Source organism: Halichoerus grypus, chromosome 5 (genome assembly GCF_964656455.1).
Source record: "Halichoerus grypus chromosome 5, mHalGry1.hap1.1, whole genome shotgun sequence".
NCBI classification, from domain to species: domain Eukaryota; kingdom Metazoa; phylum Chordata; class Mammalia; order Carnivora; family Phocidae; genus Halichoerus; species Halichoerus grypus.
Window position 1 is genome coordinate 160,835,193 of NC_135716.1, and position 19,023 is coordinate 160,854,215.

Here is a 19,023-nt window from a genome sequence, read left to right on the forward strand (position 1 = left end):
CCACATATCTGTCAGATTTGTTATTACCAAAATACAGAAAATAACAAGTGTTGGCAAGGACACAGAGAAAAAAGAACCCTTGTACACTGTCAGTAGAAATGTAAATGGAAGGGGCACCTGGGTGGCTCAGTGGTTAAGCATCTGCCTTCGGCTCAGGTCATGATCCCAGGGTCCTGGGATCAAGCCCCGCATCGGGCTCCCTGCTCAGTGGGAAACCTGCTTCTCCCTCTCCCACTCCCCCTGCTTGTGTTACCTCTCTCGCTGTGTCTCTCGCTGTGTCTCTGTCAAATAAATAAATAAAAATCTTTAAAAAAAAAAAAAAAGAAATGTAAATGGAAGAAAAAAAGAAATGGAAATTGATACAGCCATTATGAAAAAAAGTATGGCGGCTCTTACAAAAATACAAATTCAGAAGAATATATACACCCCTATGTTTATTGCAGCATTATTTACAATAGCCAAATTATGGAGGCAACCTAAGCATCCATCAATAGATGAATGGATAAAGATGTGGTGTGTGTATGTGTATATCTATATCTGTATCTATATCTAAATCTATATAGATGAACACAATGGAATATTATTCAGCCATAAAAAAGAATGGAATCTTGCCATTGGCAACAACATAAATGGATATAGAGAGTATAATGCTAAGCAAAATAAGCTAATCAGAGAAAGACAAATACCGTGTGATTTCACAGATACGTGGAACTTAAGAAACAAAATAAATGAAAAAAAAAGAAAGGGGGAGGGGAAAGCGAGAAGCCAAAAAATAGACTTACCTACAGAGAACAAACAGATGGTTACCAGAAGGGAAGTGGGTGCAGGATGCATAAAATAGGTGAATGGGATTAAGAGTACACTTAATCTTGATAAACACTGAGTAATATATGGAATTGTTGGTCACTACAATGCATACCTGAAATGAATACATTAACTACACTGGAATTAAAATATGGAGGTTCCTCAAAAAATTCAAAGTAGAAATACCATATAATTCAGCAATTCTACTTCTGGGTATTTACCCAAAGAAAATGAGAACACAACTCCAAAGAAATATATGCATGCCTATGTTTACTGCAGCATTATTTACAATAGCCAAGACACGGAAGCAACCTAATGTCCACTGACAGATGAATATGGATAAAGATGTGGGTGTGTGTGTGAATACATTAAATATACACACACATATACACACTGGAATATCACACAGCCATAAAAAGAATGAAATCTTGGGGTGCCTCCATGGCTCAGTCAGCTAAGGGTCTGACTCTTGATTTCAGCTCAGGTCATAATCTCAGGGTCAGGACTGCAGGCTCCGCCCTCAACGTGGAGTCTGCTTGAGATTCTTTCCCCCTCTCTCTCCCCACTCTTAGGCTCTCTCTGTCTCTCTCCCTAAAATAAATAAATAAATAAATAAATAAATAATCTTTAACCCCTCCCACCCAAAAAAGACAAATCCTGTCAACTGTGATAACATGGATGGACCTAAAGGATATTACACTAAGTGAATTAAGTCAGACAGAAAAAGACAAATACTGTATGATGTGGAATCTAAAAATCAAAACAAACAAAATAAAAGAGAAACAGCCTCACAGATATAGGAAACTGCTGGTTACCAGAGTGGGGAGAGGCTGGAGGGGGGACAAAATACCTGAAGAGGATTAAGAGGTGCAAACTTCTAGGGTAAAAAAAAAAAAAAGAATTCACAGAATGTATCATTTGAGTGTTAAATTTACATTTAATATTTTTATGGAAATAATCTGTTCAGATAGCTATAAAAACCTATTAAAAATAAAAGAAATAAAAGTCAAAATCTATTACCAAATACAGAGTATAGATTTTTAGTCACTGCTGTGAAAACAGCTTCAAACAAAATCATATTAATTGTGAAAAGCTATCACCTTAAAATGACTTCTTTCATGACTTCTTTTCATAACAACTCAGAGGAAAATTAAGCTATCTAGACTTAAAATGGAAAAAGTCATTTGGAATAAGTGGATAATATCTCCCTTTCAATGTGAACGTACAGAATGCTATATTTACCCTTACACATGAACTTATGAAGGAGGAAAACATGTGTTCCCATGATTCTTTATAATAAGTCTGGAACAATTAAACTGCACTTTTATCACCAAGTTTAATACTCCAACATAATGTATAAATTTGTTATAAGTTTGGAAAACCAGAAACATTTATAATAAAATCTATGATGAAAAAAATAAATAAAATTCAAAAAAATCTATGTACTCAAGCAAAGATTTTCAGTGCTTCCTAAAATCTACAGCAAATATGAACTTGTAAATTACAAAACTTACAACAATTTCTTCAATTATTTAAGGTAAAAATAAAAACCTCATAACCCTGACTTTGATCAAGAGGCAAAGTGCCAGAAACCAAAAAGACAAAAATTAATCCAAAGAAATCCCCAAAATCATATATACTGACAAAAAGTTGAAGAGCCAACTGATATCTAGCTTCAAAATATCTATGAAATAAAGACAGAAAGCAAAGATTACTCAGCCTGTAAAGATCTGCAACCATGTAGGAAACATTTAAAAAAGAAGAAAAACCCAGAAATAGTTGTTCCTTAGGGGTCCCATGACCGTTTCAGGAGTTACCAAAGTGAAAACTATTTTTGCCATAATACTAAGACATTATTTGTATTTTTACTGTGTTGACATTTGCACTAAGGGTGCAAAATCAATTCTGGCCCCTTAGGCAGGGGCACCCTACTATACTAGTAGTCACTGTATTCATCACTGTCCAATGATGACTGTCGTGGATATATATTGAGACAAAATACAATTTAAGTATTTAAAATTTCTTAAGAGTGTGTGTCTTGTAGGAGTAACCAAAAATCAAAAAGTACTTCTATTTAAAGAATAACTTAAAAGCAAGCCCAGTCAGTTCAGTCTTAATTGTAATTAAAATATTTATTCCCTTAGAGATACCCCATTAACTTTTTTGATCATGGAAGACAGTATCAAAATCTAAATTCTGTGATTTTTTTTCCAAACTACAATTAATGTATAGTAGTAAGATTGTATGTAATTGTATTTTAGTATAACATTTAATACATTACACAAGATAATATAGGTAGAGGCCAGAAAGATCAAACTTAAAATGTCACTAAAAAATAGGGACACCTAGGAGTGCCTGGGTGGCTCATTCGGTTAAGCGTTTGATTCTTCATTTCGGATTAGGTCATGATCTCAGGGTTGTGAGACTGAGCCCCATGTTGGGCTCTGTGCTGTGAGTGGAGCCTGCTTAGATTTCTCTCTCTCCCGATCCCTCAGCCCCTCCCTTCTCTCTCTCTCCCTCTCTCTAATAAAAATAAAATAAAATAAAACATAGGGGCACTTGGCTGACTCAGTCAGTAAAGCATAAAACTCTTGATCTCAGGGTTGTGAGTTTCAAATCCCACACTGGGTGTAGAGATTACCTGAAAAAAATAAAAGCTTAAAAAAAATTGTCACTAAAAAATAATTTGTAACTAAATTTTCATAGTTCTTAGTTTTCAACCTGATTTATAGCGTCATGTTACATTAACCCCAGATAATCTAACATACCAACAAACAGGAAAGCAATTAAAAAATATCTAACAAATATGAAAATTTAGTATTCCTGGATCATGTACTTTATACAAGAGGTATTCATCTTTTTGAATGAACATTTTACTGAATACATACATGCCATCTCTTTCTAAAGGACAGGAAAAGGCATAATACATATAAATTAGTTATAAGCAATCTAGTAAATTGCTTTCCTAGGTATAGAAACTGGATACACTCAAATATATATCTCTAAATGCTTAACTGATGAAATGTTAACTGCCATTTTAGAATTATTTAAAGATTAGCTGCTCATTTTCTTAAAGGATCCACACAGACCTGAAACATACTTCTTGAAACCAAGAATAGACCAATTATATATATCTAAATTGCACATATATATATACATAAGAATTGATATATACAATCTGAATCATAAATAGTTCTACAATATTCAAATTCTTAAATAATCATGTATCACTTTAATAAGCAGAAAATAAAATTTTAAGCCTTGATAAATTATATGTACATTTAATATATAACTTTTTTTTTTTTTTTTTTTTTAAGATTTTTATTTATATGGGGCGCCTGGGTGGCTCAGTTGTTAAGCGTCTGTCTTTGGCTCAGGTCATGATCCTGGGATCCTGGGATTGAGCCCTGCATCGGGCTCCCTGCTCCGGGCTCCCTGCTCCGCGGGGAAGCCTGCTTCTTCTCCCCCTGATTGTGTTCCCGCTCTCGCTATCTCTCTCTGTCAAATAAATAAATAAGATTTTATTTATTTGACAGAGAGAGACACAGTGAGAGAGGGAACACAAGCAGAGTGGGAGAGGGAGAAGCAGGCTTCCCCGCAGAGCAGGGAGCCTGATGCAGGGCTCGATCCCAGGACCCCAGGATCATGACCTGAGCCGAAGGCAGACGCTTAACGACTAAGCCACCCAGGCGCCCCTAACATACATTTTTAATGTAACTTTTTAAAAAGGAAATGGCAACAAGTGATAATATAGTAAAGCTTTTTTATCGTAAGCACACACACACACCTTTTTTTAAAAGATTTTATTTATTTGAGATAGAGAGAGAGAAAGCATGAGCAGGGGGGAAGGGTAGAGGGAGAAGCAAACTCCCCGCTGAGTGGGGAGCCCGATGTGCAACTCGATCCCAGGACCCTGGGATCATGACCTGATCACAAAGCAGACACTTAACCAACTGAGCCACCCAGGCACCCCCACACACATCTTCTTTACAAATCTCCTAACCTTTAGAATTGTTCCTGTGCCTTTAAAACACAGGATGGACATCAATTGCCACATTATTTTCAACAATGAAATATTAGAAAAAAGTCCCTCTACAGAGAAATGATTAAATGATTTATTAATACACATTATACTATGGAATTCTATGCAGACTTTACAAAGAATAAGGTAGAAAGTTCTGGAGATGGTGGTGATCTTTGCACAACAATATGAATATATACTTAATACCTCTGAACTATAAACTTAATAATGATTAAAATGGCAGATGTTGGGGCACCTGGGTGACTAAGTCAGTTAAGCGTCCGACTCTTGATTTCAGCTCAGGTCATGATCTCAGAGTCATGAGATCGAGCCCTACATCAGGCTTTGCACAGAGTCTGCTTGAGATTCCCTTTCTCCCTTTCCCTCTATCCATCACTCTTGTGCTCTTTCTCTAAAATAAATCAATAACTCTTAAAAAAAAAAAAACCAACTGGGCGCCTGGGTGGCTCAGTCCTTAAGCGTCTGCCTTCGGCTCAGGTCATGGTCCCGGGGTCCTGGGATCGAGTCCCACATCGGGCTCCTTGCTCAGCGGGAAGCCTGCTTCTCCCTCTCCCACTCCCCCTGCTTGTGTCCCCTCTCTCGCTGTGTCTCTCTCTGTCGAATAAATGAATAAAATCTTAAAAAAAAAAAAAAAAAGCTAATAGACAAAGTCGCAACAAAAAAATAGAATCAAGAACCAGACTGAAATTTTAGAACTGAAAAATTAGAACACCAAAGAAGAAAAAGGAAAAAATCAATGAATGGTTACCAAGGGCTGGGGTCATGGGATAATGGGTAGTTAATTTAACAGGTACATAGTTCAGTCTGGATGATGAAATGGTCTTCTTTTTTTTAAGATTTTATTTATTTATTTGAGAGAGAGTATGAACAGGGAGAGGGGCAGGAGAAGCAGACTCCCTGCTAAGCAGGGAGCCAGACATGGGGCTTGATCCCAGGACCCTGGGATCATGACCTGAGCTGAAGGCAGAAACTTAACTGACTGAGCCACCCAGGCACCCCTGAAATAGTCTTTGAGATGACAGTGGCTCTATAATAATTGGAAGCGATTAATGCCAATAAACTATGCACTTAAAAAAGGTCAAAGTGAATTTTATGTTATGTATATTTTACAATAAAAAAAAAAGGTGGGGCACCTGGGTAGCTCAGTCAGTTAAGCATCTGCCTTCAACTCAGGTCATGATCCCAGAGTCCTGGGATCGAGCCCCACGTCAGGCTCCCTTCTCAGCGTGGAGGCTGCTTCTCCCTCTCCTCCCTGTTTGTGCTCTCTGTTGCTATCTCTGTCTCTGTCTCTCTCTCTCAAATAAATAAAATCTTTTAAAAAAAAAGGTAATAAACTAAAGAAAACTCAGTCATGGGTTCAAGAGCAAAATAGAGATAGAGAGGAAAGAATTGTGAAAATACAGTAATAGAAACTACCTAATCTGAACAAGAGAAAAAAAATATTTAAAAAAAAAAAATGAGGGACACCTGGGTGGCAAAGTCAGTTGAGCCCCAGCTCTTAGTTTCAGCTCAGGTTGTGATCACACATTGGGCTCCATGCTTGGTGCAGAATCTGCTTGAGATTCTTTCTCTCTGCCCCTCCCACTCATGCTCTCTCTCTCTAAAATAAATAAATAAATCTCAAAAAAAGAAAATGAACAGAGCCTCAGAAACCCACATGACAATATCAAAAAGAGTAACATTCATGTAAGCAGAGTCCCAAAAGGAGAGAAAAACTGTAGTGTGGAAAAAGTACTTAAAGAAATAATGGCCAAAAACTTTCCAAATTTGAAAAAAAGATACATATCTGCAAATACAAGCTAAGCAAATTCCCAAATAGGATAAATCTAAAGACATCCAAAACAAGGTACTCATAATGAAACTGCTGAAAACTAAAGACAAAGAAAAAATCTTTAAAACAGCCAGAGAAAAATGACATATTACTTATCATTGCAGGTTTCTCATCAGAAATCTTGGATGCCAAAAGAAAGAAAAAAACATTTTTTTTAAGATTTTCTTTCTTTCTTTATTTGAGAGAGAGAATTTGCGAGAGCACGTGCAAGTGGGGCAAGGAAGAGGACAGGGATAAGCCAACTCCATACTGAGGGCACAGCCCAACACAAAGGTCGATCCCATGACCCTGAGATCATGACCTGAGCCAAAATCAAGAGCCAGACGCCCAACTGACTGAGCCACCCAGGTGCCCCAGAAGAAAACACTTTTAAAGTGCTGAAAGAAATGTCAACCCACACAGCTACATACAATGAAAGTACCCTTTAGTGAGCATTTGAAATTTAGAATATTCTAAATTTTCTTATATTTTTTGTATAAAAAACCTTTCTTAAAGAATTGATAACTATGTAAATAAATATAACTATTTATAAATACAATCCATTCTTATACCCTTTAGTTATTTTATATGTTTGACAGCTGAATGTAAAAACATTATATGATACAGATTTGTTATGTATATATGAGATGACAACAACATAAAGGGAAAGGGTAAAACAACCTATACGGTGGGATCCAAAGTTCCAAGAAGTGATAAAGTATTGATTCTAAGAAGCCAGTCTCAAAATGTTAAAAATACCATGAGTCCATTTATGACATTCTCAAAAAGACAAAACTACAGTGACAGAAAATAAAACTGTGGTTGCCAGTGGTTAGGAGGGAATGGAGAATATGACAACAAAGGGATAACATGTAGGAATTTCTTGGAGCAACAGAATTGTTATTAATCCTATTTGTGGTGGTGCTTATAGGAATCTATACTTGTGTTTATATACAACTATACACCGAACATGAACAAAAGAATTTAAGCTACCATGTGTTCATCTCTAAAATAAAATACACATACGCATGCAAGATAAATATACACATAATTATAAATACACTGAGTAGTAATATTACAAGAGTTTTACCTTTATACTTTAAATCTTTCAAATCATCTACAATGACTGCTGTCTTTAGAATAAAAATAAAATATTCAAAAATAACCACAATATACTTAATTAAGCTAAAAATATGCCACTCCAATACAGTTCTCTAATAGTACTATGTGGAAATGAGTAAATGAGAACATTGTGAGTATTCTGAGATTTCCAAGTGTAAAGTTAATCATAATAGCAGGCAGCTGCAATCCCCTTCCCCAATTCTCTCTCACAACCAATCTCTCTCAAAATTTACTAACAAATACAGTTGACCCTTGAACAACATGGGGGTTCGGGCACTGACCCCGCCCCCAGTCAAAAATCCACAGATAGGGGCACCTGGGTGGCTCAGTTTGTTAAAAGCATCCAACTCTTGGTTTCGGTTTGGGTCATGATCTTATGGGCTGTGGGATGGAGCCTTACATGGGCTCCTTGCTCAGCGGGGAGTCTGCCTGAAAGATTCTCTCCCTCTGCTCCTACTCCCACACGTGCTCTCTCTCAAAACAGATAAAGCTTAAAACACACACACACACACACACACACACACACACACACCTTCTGACTCCCCAAAAACTTAACTACGAATAGCTGACTATACTGCAAGCCTTACAGAAAACATTAACAGTCCATTAATACATATTTTGTATATTAAATGTATTATATACTATATTCTTACAGTGAAGTAAGCTAGATAAAACATTACTAAGAAAAGGAGGAAAAGAAATTACATTTACAGTACTGTACAGTGTTATCAGATAAAATCTGAGTATAGGGCACCCGAGTGGCTCAGTTAAGCAACTGCCTTTGGCTCAGATCACGATCCTAGGGTCGTGGGATCAAGTTTGCATCAGGCTCCCTACTCTGTGGGTGTCTGCTTCTCCCTCTGCCCCTCCCCCCCACTCATGCGCTTGCACTCACATGCTCTCTCCCTCAAAAATAAATAAAATCTTACAAAAAAAAAATCTGAGTATAAGTGGACCCACGAAGTTCAAACCCATGTTCTTCAAAGGTCAACTTTATTGAGATTCTGAGATGATGGAAGAGTAGGAAAGCACCAGGATTCTGTCTCCCCATCTAGACAACAATGACACAGGCATAATCTATCTTATATAACTGTTTTTGGAACTCTAGAATATTTGAACATTGAAAGCATGCAACTTCTAGGGGGTAGGTTTGGAAGGGAAATTTTGGGTCAATTTCAGCTCTTAGCAGGGTAGCAGCTATCCATCCTCCATCTCCAACTACAGGGCAGGCAGCTGAACATACCTTCCAGAAGCAGCTTGTGAGAGCTAGGGTGGGCAAAAATGATCTGGTCCTCCAAGTATTGGGGATCTGTGCCCTAATTCCTCATTGCTGCTTCTGATCACAGTGGCCATTTTGGTTGCACCAACCCCCATTGCTACAGGCCCCTCCCCTTCTGCCCAGTATCCTTCCCCTCCCTTTCATTTTTTTTCTTCTGTCCCCTTTGGGAGCCAGACATTAAAAAGAGTAGGACATTCAAAAGCAACTGCACATACAGAAGAAATTAGAAACTCACCATCCGTATCCAGGGAAAAGCAGTGACTGAGAAAAAACCTGAGAACTTAAATTGACACCTCAGGCTGATCCTAACTACAAAGACAGTCTACAACAATCAAAATAACGAAATATTTTTTAAAATTCTGAAGAAGGGGAGATTCTGATTTTCAGAATTACCATATTATTAGATTGAAATGTCCAGTTTTCAACAACAAAAAAAATCACAAATAACAGGAAAACACGGCCCATACAAAGGAAAAACATAAACAGGAACTATTCCTGAAAAAGACCTGATGGTAGACCTACTAAACAAAGACATGAGAATAACTGTCTTAAAGATGCTCAAAGAAGGGACGCCTGGGTGGCTCAGTCAGTTAAGCGTCTGCCCGGGCTCCCTGCTCGGCGGGAAGCCTGCTTCTCCCTCTCCTACTCCCCCTGCTTGTGTTCCCTCTCTTGCTGTGTCTTTCTCTGTCAAATAAATAAATAAATGAAATCTTTAAAAAAAAAAAGATGCTCAAAGAAGTAAAGGAAGATATACAGAAAGTCAAGAAAACAATGTATAAACAAAGTAGAGGGGCGTCTGAGTGGCTCAGTCAGTTAAACATCTTACTTCGGCTCAGGTCGTGATCCCAGAGTCCTGGGATCAAACCCCATGTTGGGAGCCTGAGTGGGGAGCCTGAGTGGGGAGCCTGCTTCTCCCTCTCCCTCTGCCACCTGCTTGTGCCTTCTCTCTCTCTCTCTCTCTCTCTCTGTGTCAAGTGGATAAAATCTTTTCAAAAAATGTAAATTCCTCATAATCTGAAATAAAAGATGTAATATAGATATAAAAAATAATAATAATAAACAAAGTAGAAATATCAATAGATAAAAAAAAGCCTATAAGGCAACCAAAAAGAAATTCTGGAGATGAAAAGTACAGTAACTGAAATGAAAAATTCACTAGAGAGATTTAAAGACAGATAGGAGCAGGCAGAAGAAATAATCAGCAAACTTGAAGATAGGACAATGAAAATTACCAAGTTTAAGGAACAAAAAGAAAAATGACAGAAACAAAATTAACAGAGGTACCCGAGGGACACAAACAAGCAGACCAACATACACACCGTGGGAGTCCCAGAAGAAGAGAGAAAGGGGCAGGGAGAATATTTTTAAAAAATAATAAACTGAAAACTTCCCCAAACTTGATGAAAGATATGAATATAAATATCCACGAAGCTCAACAAACCTCACATAAGACGAATTCAAAGAAATTCACACAGACACTTTGGATAGCCACAGACAAAGAATCTTGGAAGTAGCAAGAAAGCAATGATTCATATAAAATGGATCCTCAAGAAATATATGCGCAGGTTTCTCATCAGAAATGCTGGAAGCCAAAAACCAGTGAGCTAATATATTCAAAGTACTAAAAGAAGAAATAATCAGGGGTGCCTGGGTGGCTCAGTCAGTTAAGCATCTGCCTTCAACTCAGGTCTTGATCCCAGAGTCCTGGGATCGAGCCCCGTGTTGGGCTCCCTGCTCAGCAGGGAGCCTGCTTCACCCTCTCCCTCTGCCCCTTCCCCCTGCTCATTTTCTCTCTCTCTCATAAATAAGTAAAATCTTAAAAAAAAAAAAAAAATAGTCAAACAAGATTCCAATATCTGGCAAAACTGTCCCTCAAAAGTTAGGGAGAAATTAAGACATTCTCAGATAAAGAATGCTCAAGGGTGTCCAGCAGTGTGAAATGAAAAGACAGTAAACAGTAATTCAAAGCCATATGAAGAAATGAGGATCTCAATGAAGGTAAATACATGGCAACTGTAAAAGCTAGTACTGGAGCACCTGGGTGGCTCAATTGTTTAAGCATCTGCCTTCAGCTCAGGTCATGATCTCAGGCTCCTTGCTCAGTGGGGAGTCTTCCTCTCCCTCTGCCACTTCCTCTGCCCCCTCCCCGATTCATAAGCTCTCTCTCTCTAATAAATAAATAAATAAAATCTTTCCCAAAAAATCAAAAAATAAAGGCTAGTATTATTCTAACTTTGTTTTGTAATTCCAAATGTTGTTTTCTACAGGATTTAAAAGACTAATGCAATCTAAAGAACGCCTACCTCGTGTTTTGGGGCATACAATGTATAAAGATTTAAGTCTGTGATATCAATAACCAAAGGGGTAGGGTTGGAGTTGTAAAAAAGCGGTTACTCTGTTATTGACGTTAAGCTGGTATAAATTCAAATTAGTGTTATAACTTTCAGATGTTAAATGCAATCCCCAGGGTAACCACAAAGACTATAGCTCTAGAATATACAGAGTATAAAATGAGAAAGGAGTTTAAACATCTCACTACAAAAAATATCTAACAAAAAAGTAATGCATGAAATGAGGAACAAAAAAGCTATAAAACATATAGAAAACAATTAGCAAAATGACAGAAGTCCCTCCTTATCAGTAATTAAAGTTCTTAAAACTCTCCAATCAAAACATAGATCAGCAGAATTAATAAAAAGACATAATCCAGGGATGCCTGGGTGGCTCAGTTGGTTAAACGTCTGCCTTTGGCTCAGGTCATGATCCCAGGGTCCTGGGATCGAGTCCCATACTGGGCTCCTTGCTCAGTGGGGAGCCTGCTTCTCCCTCTGCCTACTCTCCCCCTGCTTGTGCTCTCTAGCGCACGCTCTCTCTCTGATAAATAAATGAAATCTTTAAAAACAAAACAAAAAAAGGCATAATCCAACTATATGCTGTCTTCAAGAGAATCACTTTAGATCCAAAGATAGATAAGATGAAAGTAAAAGAACAGGAAAAGATATTCCATGCAAATACTAACCAAAAGAGAGCAGGGCTGGCTACACTAACATTGTTCAAGATAGCCTAAACCTCAAAGGTTGCCAAGTGACATTATATATGAATAAAACAGTCTGATACAGCAAGATATAGCAAATATAAACATTTACATACCTAATGACAAACCATCAAAATATATTAAATATATTAAGCTAAAACTGACAGAATTAAGGACAAAAATAGTTCTACAATAATTAGATACTTCAATACCCCACTCTCAATATTGGATATAACAACCATACAGGAGACAGATAAGAAAATGAAGAATTTAACAACACAATAAACCAACTAGACCTAATAGACATATACAAAACACTCTACCGAATGACATCAGCATATACATTCTTTTCAAGTGCATGTGGGATATTTTCCAGGACAGACCATATGTTAGGCCACAATTAAGTCTCAACAGACTGGACTGCCTGGGTGGCGCAGTCGGTTAAGTGTCTGACTCTTGGTTTCAGTTCAGGTCGTGATCTCAGGGTCATAGGATCGAGCCCCGAGTAGGGCTCTTGTGCTCAGCGTGAAGTCTGGTTGAGAGTCTCTCTCCCTCTCTCTGCCCCTCCCACTCATGCTCACTCCCCCTTGCTTTCTCTAAAATAAATAAATATTTAAAAAGAAAAAAAGGTCTCGGGGCGCCTGGGTGGCTCAGTTGGTTAAGAAACTGCCTTCGGCTCGGGTCATGATCCCAGGGTCCTGGGATCGAGCCCCACATCGGGCTCCTTGCTCGGTGGGGAGCCTGCTTCTCCCTCTGCCTGCTACTCTGCCTATCTGTGCTCGCTCTCTGTCAAATAAATAAATTTTAAAAATCTTTAAAAAAAAAGTCTCAACAGACTTAAAAACACAGATATCATACAAAATATCCTCTCCAACCACAACAGGATGAAGTTAAAAATCAGTAATAGAAGTAAAATGGGAAAATTCACAAATTTGTGTAAATTAACACCCTCTTAAGCAAGCAAAGGACCAAAAAAGAAATCACAAGGCAAATTAGAAAATACTTGAGACAAATGAAAGCAAAAATACAACATAACAAAACTTATGGGATGCAGCAAAAGCAATGCTAAGGAAAAAATTTACAGCTATAACACTTACCTACCATAAATAAAGAAGAGGGAAAATAAAGAAGATCTCCTATCAACAATGTAACATTACAACTTATGGAACTAGAAAAATAACAAACTAAACCCAAAGCAGGCAGCGGAAAGGAAATAAAAAAGATTGTATCAGAAATTATAAAAACAGAGAACAGAAAAAGAACAAAGAAAAATTAATGGAACCAAAAGCTGGTATTTTTTTTTTTTTTTTTTTTAAGATTTTATTTATTTGACAGAGAGAGACACAGTGAGAGAGGGAACACAAGCAGGGGGAGTGGGAGAGGGAGAAGCAGGCTTCCCACGGAGCAGAGAGCCCGATATGGGACTCGATCCCAGGACCCTGGGACCATGACCTGAGCCGAAGGCAGTTGCTTAACAACTGAGCCACCCAGGCGCCCCCAAAAGCTGGTATTTTTAAATATCAACAAAATTGGTAAAACTTTAGCTCTGTAGAGACTAAGAAAAAAGAGAAGAAAACGCTTGAATTACTAAAATAAAAAACAAAAGTGGAGACATTACTGGTTCTACAGAAATGAATAGAACTATAATAGAGTACTATGAATAATTTTACACCACCAATTGGATAACCTAGATGAAATGGACAATTTCCTAGAAACACAAAACCTACCAAAACTAAATTATGAAGAAATAGGGGCACCTGGGTGGCTCAGTCAGTTAAGCATCTGACTTCAGCGCAAGTCATGATCTCAGGGTCCTGGGATCGAACCCCTCGTGGGGCTCTGCGTTCAGAAGGGAGTCTGCCTGTCCCTGTCCCTCCCCCTCGGCCTCTCCCCCTCCCCCTGCTCATTCTCTCTCTCTCTCTCTCTCAAATAAATAAATCCTTAAATAAATAAAAAGATAATGAAGAAATAGAAAGCCTGAATAGACCTGTAACTAGTAAGAAGACTGAATCAGTAAACAAAACTCTCTGAAAAAGAAAAGTCCTGGACTTGATAGCTTCACTGGCACTACAAAATAAAGAAAAATACCAATCTTTCTCAAACTTACAACCCATGATCAAGTAGAATTTATTTCTAGAATGCAAGGATGTTTCAACATATGAAAATGAATCAACACAATACACATTAACAGAATGAAGGGAAAAAAAATACATGATTGTCTCACAACTGATGCAGAAAAAGTATGTGACAAAATATAACACCCTCTCATGATAAAAACACTAACATGGTACAACACAGATGCAACTTGAGGACATTATACTAAACGAAATAGAGACAGAAAGTAGAATGGTAGTTGCCAAAGATTGGGGGTAGGTGGGAATATGGATTATCACTTAATGGGTATAGTGTTTCAATTTTACAAGAGAAGTGCAGATGGTTGCACAACATTACAAACGTATTTATTATCACTAAACTGTACACTTATAAGATGGTAAGTTTATGTATTTTCTACAACTATTTTATTTTTTAAGATGGTAAGTTTATGTATTTTCTACAACTATTTTATTTATCTCTTTCCCCCTTAGGGTTACTTCTCTGTTACTGGTTAAGAGGCAAAATAAAGGATTTTTCAGATGTACCTTCTTCAGATGGAAGAATTCATCACCACCAAACAAATACTGAAGGTATATTTGTCAAGAAAAAAATGGTACCACATGGAAATCAGGGTCTACCCAAAAGAATGAAGAGTACTAGAAATGTAAATATCTGAATGTAGCAATTATAAATATATTGCCTCTCAACTCCAAATCCACTTCTCTCTACCCTGCTTTGTGATAATGAAGCTGGTCCCTATAAACATTTCTCTGCCAGCTGACAAAATGTTAACCTTTGTCAGCAGATGGCACTGGATGAATACTCCAGACAGAAGTGAGTTCTCTTCCCATTAGTGTGCTCTAATCTGCTGGTTTCAGTGGAGGACAGAGGTGTGCAAAAGATCCAATGACCCTCTCCCCAGGCACCAATTTCCCATCAAGTCTCAGTGACACATACACAACCCCATGGGTAGTTTCCCAGAAAATTCTGTCAGCACCCCTGAGGGCAGCTCATCAAGTTTCAGCAGCACTCCTACAGGCCAGACACTTCCCAGAGAATTATGCCACGGTCCCAGCTGGCTTCACAGCCAGGTTCAGAAAAAAGCTGCCTAGTGACTTTTCTCAGCACCCCAAAAGGGGGTTTCCTGCTTGACAGCAAAAATCTGCGGCACCTCAAACTTCTCCATCATCCAGTGTAACCCAACCCTCTTCAACAAGATCTGAATTTCAGCCTTGAAGTTAGAAAATGGGGCATCTTCCAAATCTGTTCTATCCCTGCTACTGTGCCTCAGCCCTAGAAGTAGCAGCTGCTCCCTGTACCTACTACTGTGTATGCTTTAAAGTTCTCTTTCCCCCTTAGGGTTACTTCTCTGTTACTGGTTAATAATTCTTTATATTAAACTTACCCTGTTCAAATTACTGTGTGGTTTCTGACATCTGACTGATATAGAATTGATACTGGTAGTGGTCACAGTAAACAGACCTACAAAGATGGGATCTGGATATTGGCTTGGTTGTGCCCTCTGGCTTACACAGGAAATAGGATACTAGTAATCCCTGGCATGCAGTGGCATCGCAATTATCAAGCTATGGTTGATGTGGTTGACTGTGATAAAGTGCCAACTGAAGCAAGTGCCTTGGGACTCCAAGTGGCTGTTGTACTTAACTGTTAAGGCAGCAGTGATAACTATAAGGTCTGTTACATGAGATGGATTCTCTGTGTGCTCTTGAACAAGTACACAGGAAAACAAGTTCAAATCCATGAACTATCAGATTAAATCACAGTCTGAAAAAAACCACTTTTATGCGGTATTAAAAAAATCTCTTAATTCTTATAACTACAGGTTGATATTGCTAAAAATCAAAGGCAAAATTTTATTGTGCAAATAGCTGAATGATAACATTAGATGAATTCATAGTCTCACCAAGTTTCTCATGTGAAAGTAAGAGCAATGACTAGGAAAATATATGGGACCCTGAAACTTGAAATGGGAACATGTGGTTCAATCAGAATGAAAAAAATAATTTCAAACCTCCAGTGGCACTAACCTACCCTTCTGTATCTAAAGACAGAAACTTTCCTTTGCTTGAAAGTCCTGTGGTATTGTATGTTCAGCAAATGACTTGAAGGAGGATGCTCATTCTCCTCAAGACCAACTACAATCAACCCTATTGACACTAGACCCCTAACTAGGTTCAAATTTCAGCATGTTATAGAGGAACAGGTACACAGAGGACCCAAGAGAAAACAGCTTATACACTAAAAAATGCCAAAATTGTGTTAATATGTAAAGGAAAAAACCTGGGGGATGTGTGTTGAAAACAGATGCTAATACAGGTATTAGACCAAGGAGGTTAGAATTCATTAATATCAGTGAGCTTCTACAGATTCTGAATTTGATGTGATAACTTGTGCAGCTGAAGCTGCTGAAGCTCTAATAGCACACTTGTTGACGGAAACATACTCAACAATATAGCTGTAATCATTAAGGAAATGCAAATCAAAATTATTCTAACAATGACAATGAATATTTAATGAGGTTAAGATACTAAAGTTTCACTGGCATTATGTGGAAGAGGATATCCAAAGGCTCAGGGAGACAGGAATATTAAGTGGATTTATCCTCTGCAAACTATACACCTACTACCCAACTGCATTCCCTGAGAAGGCCCAGAAGACACTATAATTAGTGAGGGAAGCACCACATATTGGAAAGCTGTGTGCCTGCTCTCTTTTTTAAGTCAGTTATGACTGCAGGGAATTTCACCACTGAGGTGGGTTCCCTGATTTCACTGAGGATGATGGGATCCCAAAACAGCAGAGGCCAAGGGGCAGCACTTCACTCCAGAGATAAGGGCAGCAGGGACGTACCGGCAATCAGAATGCTTTGGCCCGCAGGGATCTTTGGCAGTGGCTAATTGATCACGATGTTCCTAGGAATGAAATAGATGGGCAGTTTAATCTATATAACAGAAAATGTCTAAATCTGGTGGCCCAAAACCGATTTGAGTCATCACAGTGAAGTCACAGACATTTGCCCAGTTTCCAGACCTGGTCAAGTCACAGACCCAAGGCCTCTTGTGATGGAGGAGAGACTGAGTCCACCTGAAGGAGGGCTCTGCACCATTACCACAAGTACACACCATTATCTTTCTCCAAGCCTTCCCAAAAAGGGACTACAGCCATAAGGTAGAACAGTGGTTTTCAAGCAGGGGCAATTCTGCCCCCCAAATCTAGAAAATCTGGAGATATCTGAAGGTATTTTTGGTTATCACAACTGGGGAGCTGTACTGACATCTAGTGGGTAGAGGCCAGGGATGCTGTGAAACATCCAACAATGTACACTACAGTCACTACAACAGCTTAAAAGACCCTCTCTATTTAGTTATCTCCCTGATCGCATCTCCTACCACTCACTACCTTGCTCACCCACCTTCAACTACCAACTCTTTGCTGTTCATAAAATATACACAGCATTCACCTGCCTTACAACCATTAGCCTTGTTGTTACCTCTACCTGGGATTTTCCTACTCTTAGATACCCACATGATGGCTTTCTCATTTCCTTCAGATTTCTGCTTAAATGACCCTATTTAAAATGGCAATGCCCCTTCCACCATAGCACAATGTATCCTCTTTCTCTGCTTTATGTTTCTCTATAGTAGTGTTCCATTTTAAATGCTCTACATTCATTATTTAACAGTTCTCTCTCCCATCAACAGAATATAAACTCTGTAAGAACAGAAATGCTCTCCATTTTATTCATTACTGTATCCTCAGTTCCTACAATGGTTCCTTGTACATAACAGACACTCAAACATTTGTTGAATGGAAGCATGAATTGTGACTGGATGGAAATTAGGGATGTGGAGCCCTGAGGAATTCTAAGATGACTCCTAAAGTGGTTATCTGCTTTTATCTGCCCAGTACCCCATTCTTCTGAAAAGTCACTTCTGATCATCAGATAGTTCCAACACTTTTGCTCTTTAAAAATGTGACAATATTTTCAATGTAGGCAAATCTATTATTCTTTTGAATTATCTTTTTTTTGGTTCATGCTCAAAAAGGCATTCCCCGTATCAAGATGTTTGTTATATTTACCTATATTTCCTTTGGGGAATGGTTTTTTTTGTTTTGTTTTGTTTTGTTTTTGAAGATTTTACTTATTTGGACAGAGAGAGAGAGAACACAAGCAGGGGGAGCAGCAGGCAGAGGGAGAAGGAGAAGCAGGCTCTGGGACATGGGATCATGGCCCGAGCCGAAGGCAGTCGCTTAATCAACTGAGCCACCCAGGTGCCCCATCCTTTGGGGAATAGTTTCATTTTCTTATATCCATATATTCAATCCCTATAAATTTGTTTTGGTATCTGGAGGAAAAGATCTAACTTTATTTTTTGCCCAAATGACCAGGAAACTGTCCAAACACAATTTAAAGAATAACTTTATTCTATATATTCTTATATATAGACATGAATCTCTTTATTTGTAAAAATTTAAGTGTTCCTATAACAGTATTATATTCAAGATCCTGTAGAACAAGGTACCCACCATTCCCCTACTCCTCCACTCTCCCATTCTTCTTCTTCTTCTTTTTTTTAAAGATTTTATTTATTTATTTGACAGAGAGAGAGACAGCGAGAGCAGGAACACAAGCAGGGGGAGCAGGAGAGGGAGAAGCAGGCCTACCGCCGAGCAGGGAGCCCGATGTGGGGCTCGATCCCAGGACCCTGGGATCACGACCTGAGCCAAAGGCAGACGCTTAACGAATGAGCCACCCAGGCGCCCCTCCCATTAGTCTTCTAATTCAAAACTGTTTTGGCTAGCTTTCACATAGTTAT

At 38.4% G+C, this 19,023-nt stretch overlaps 1 protein-coding gene across 6 annotated transcripts in view; it reads right to left on the minus strand.

Annotated features, from left to right (window-relative positions):
- ZMYM4 (zinc finger MYM-type containing 4) overlaps positions 1–19,023 on the minus strand; it is a 133,544-nt gene that overhangs the window by 92,488 nt on the left and 22,033 nt on the right. For 2 of the 6 annotated variants that reach the window (XM_078073428.1, XM_078073426.1), the window contains exon 2: positions 17,057–17,118. The exons of the other annotated variants lie outside the window; for them this stretch is intronic. The gene's annotated coding sequence lies outside the window, so the exon portion shown is untranslated. The remainder of the gene's footprint in view (positions 1–17,056; positions 17,119–19,023) is intronic. 6 annotated transcript variants of the gene reach the window in all.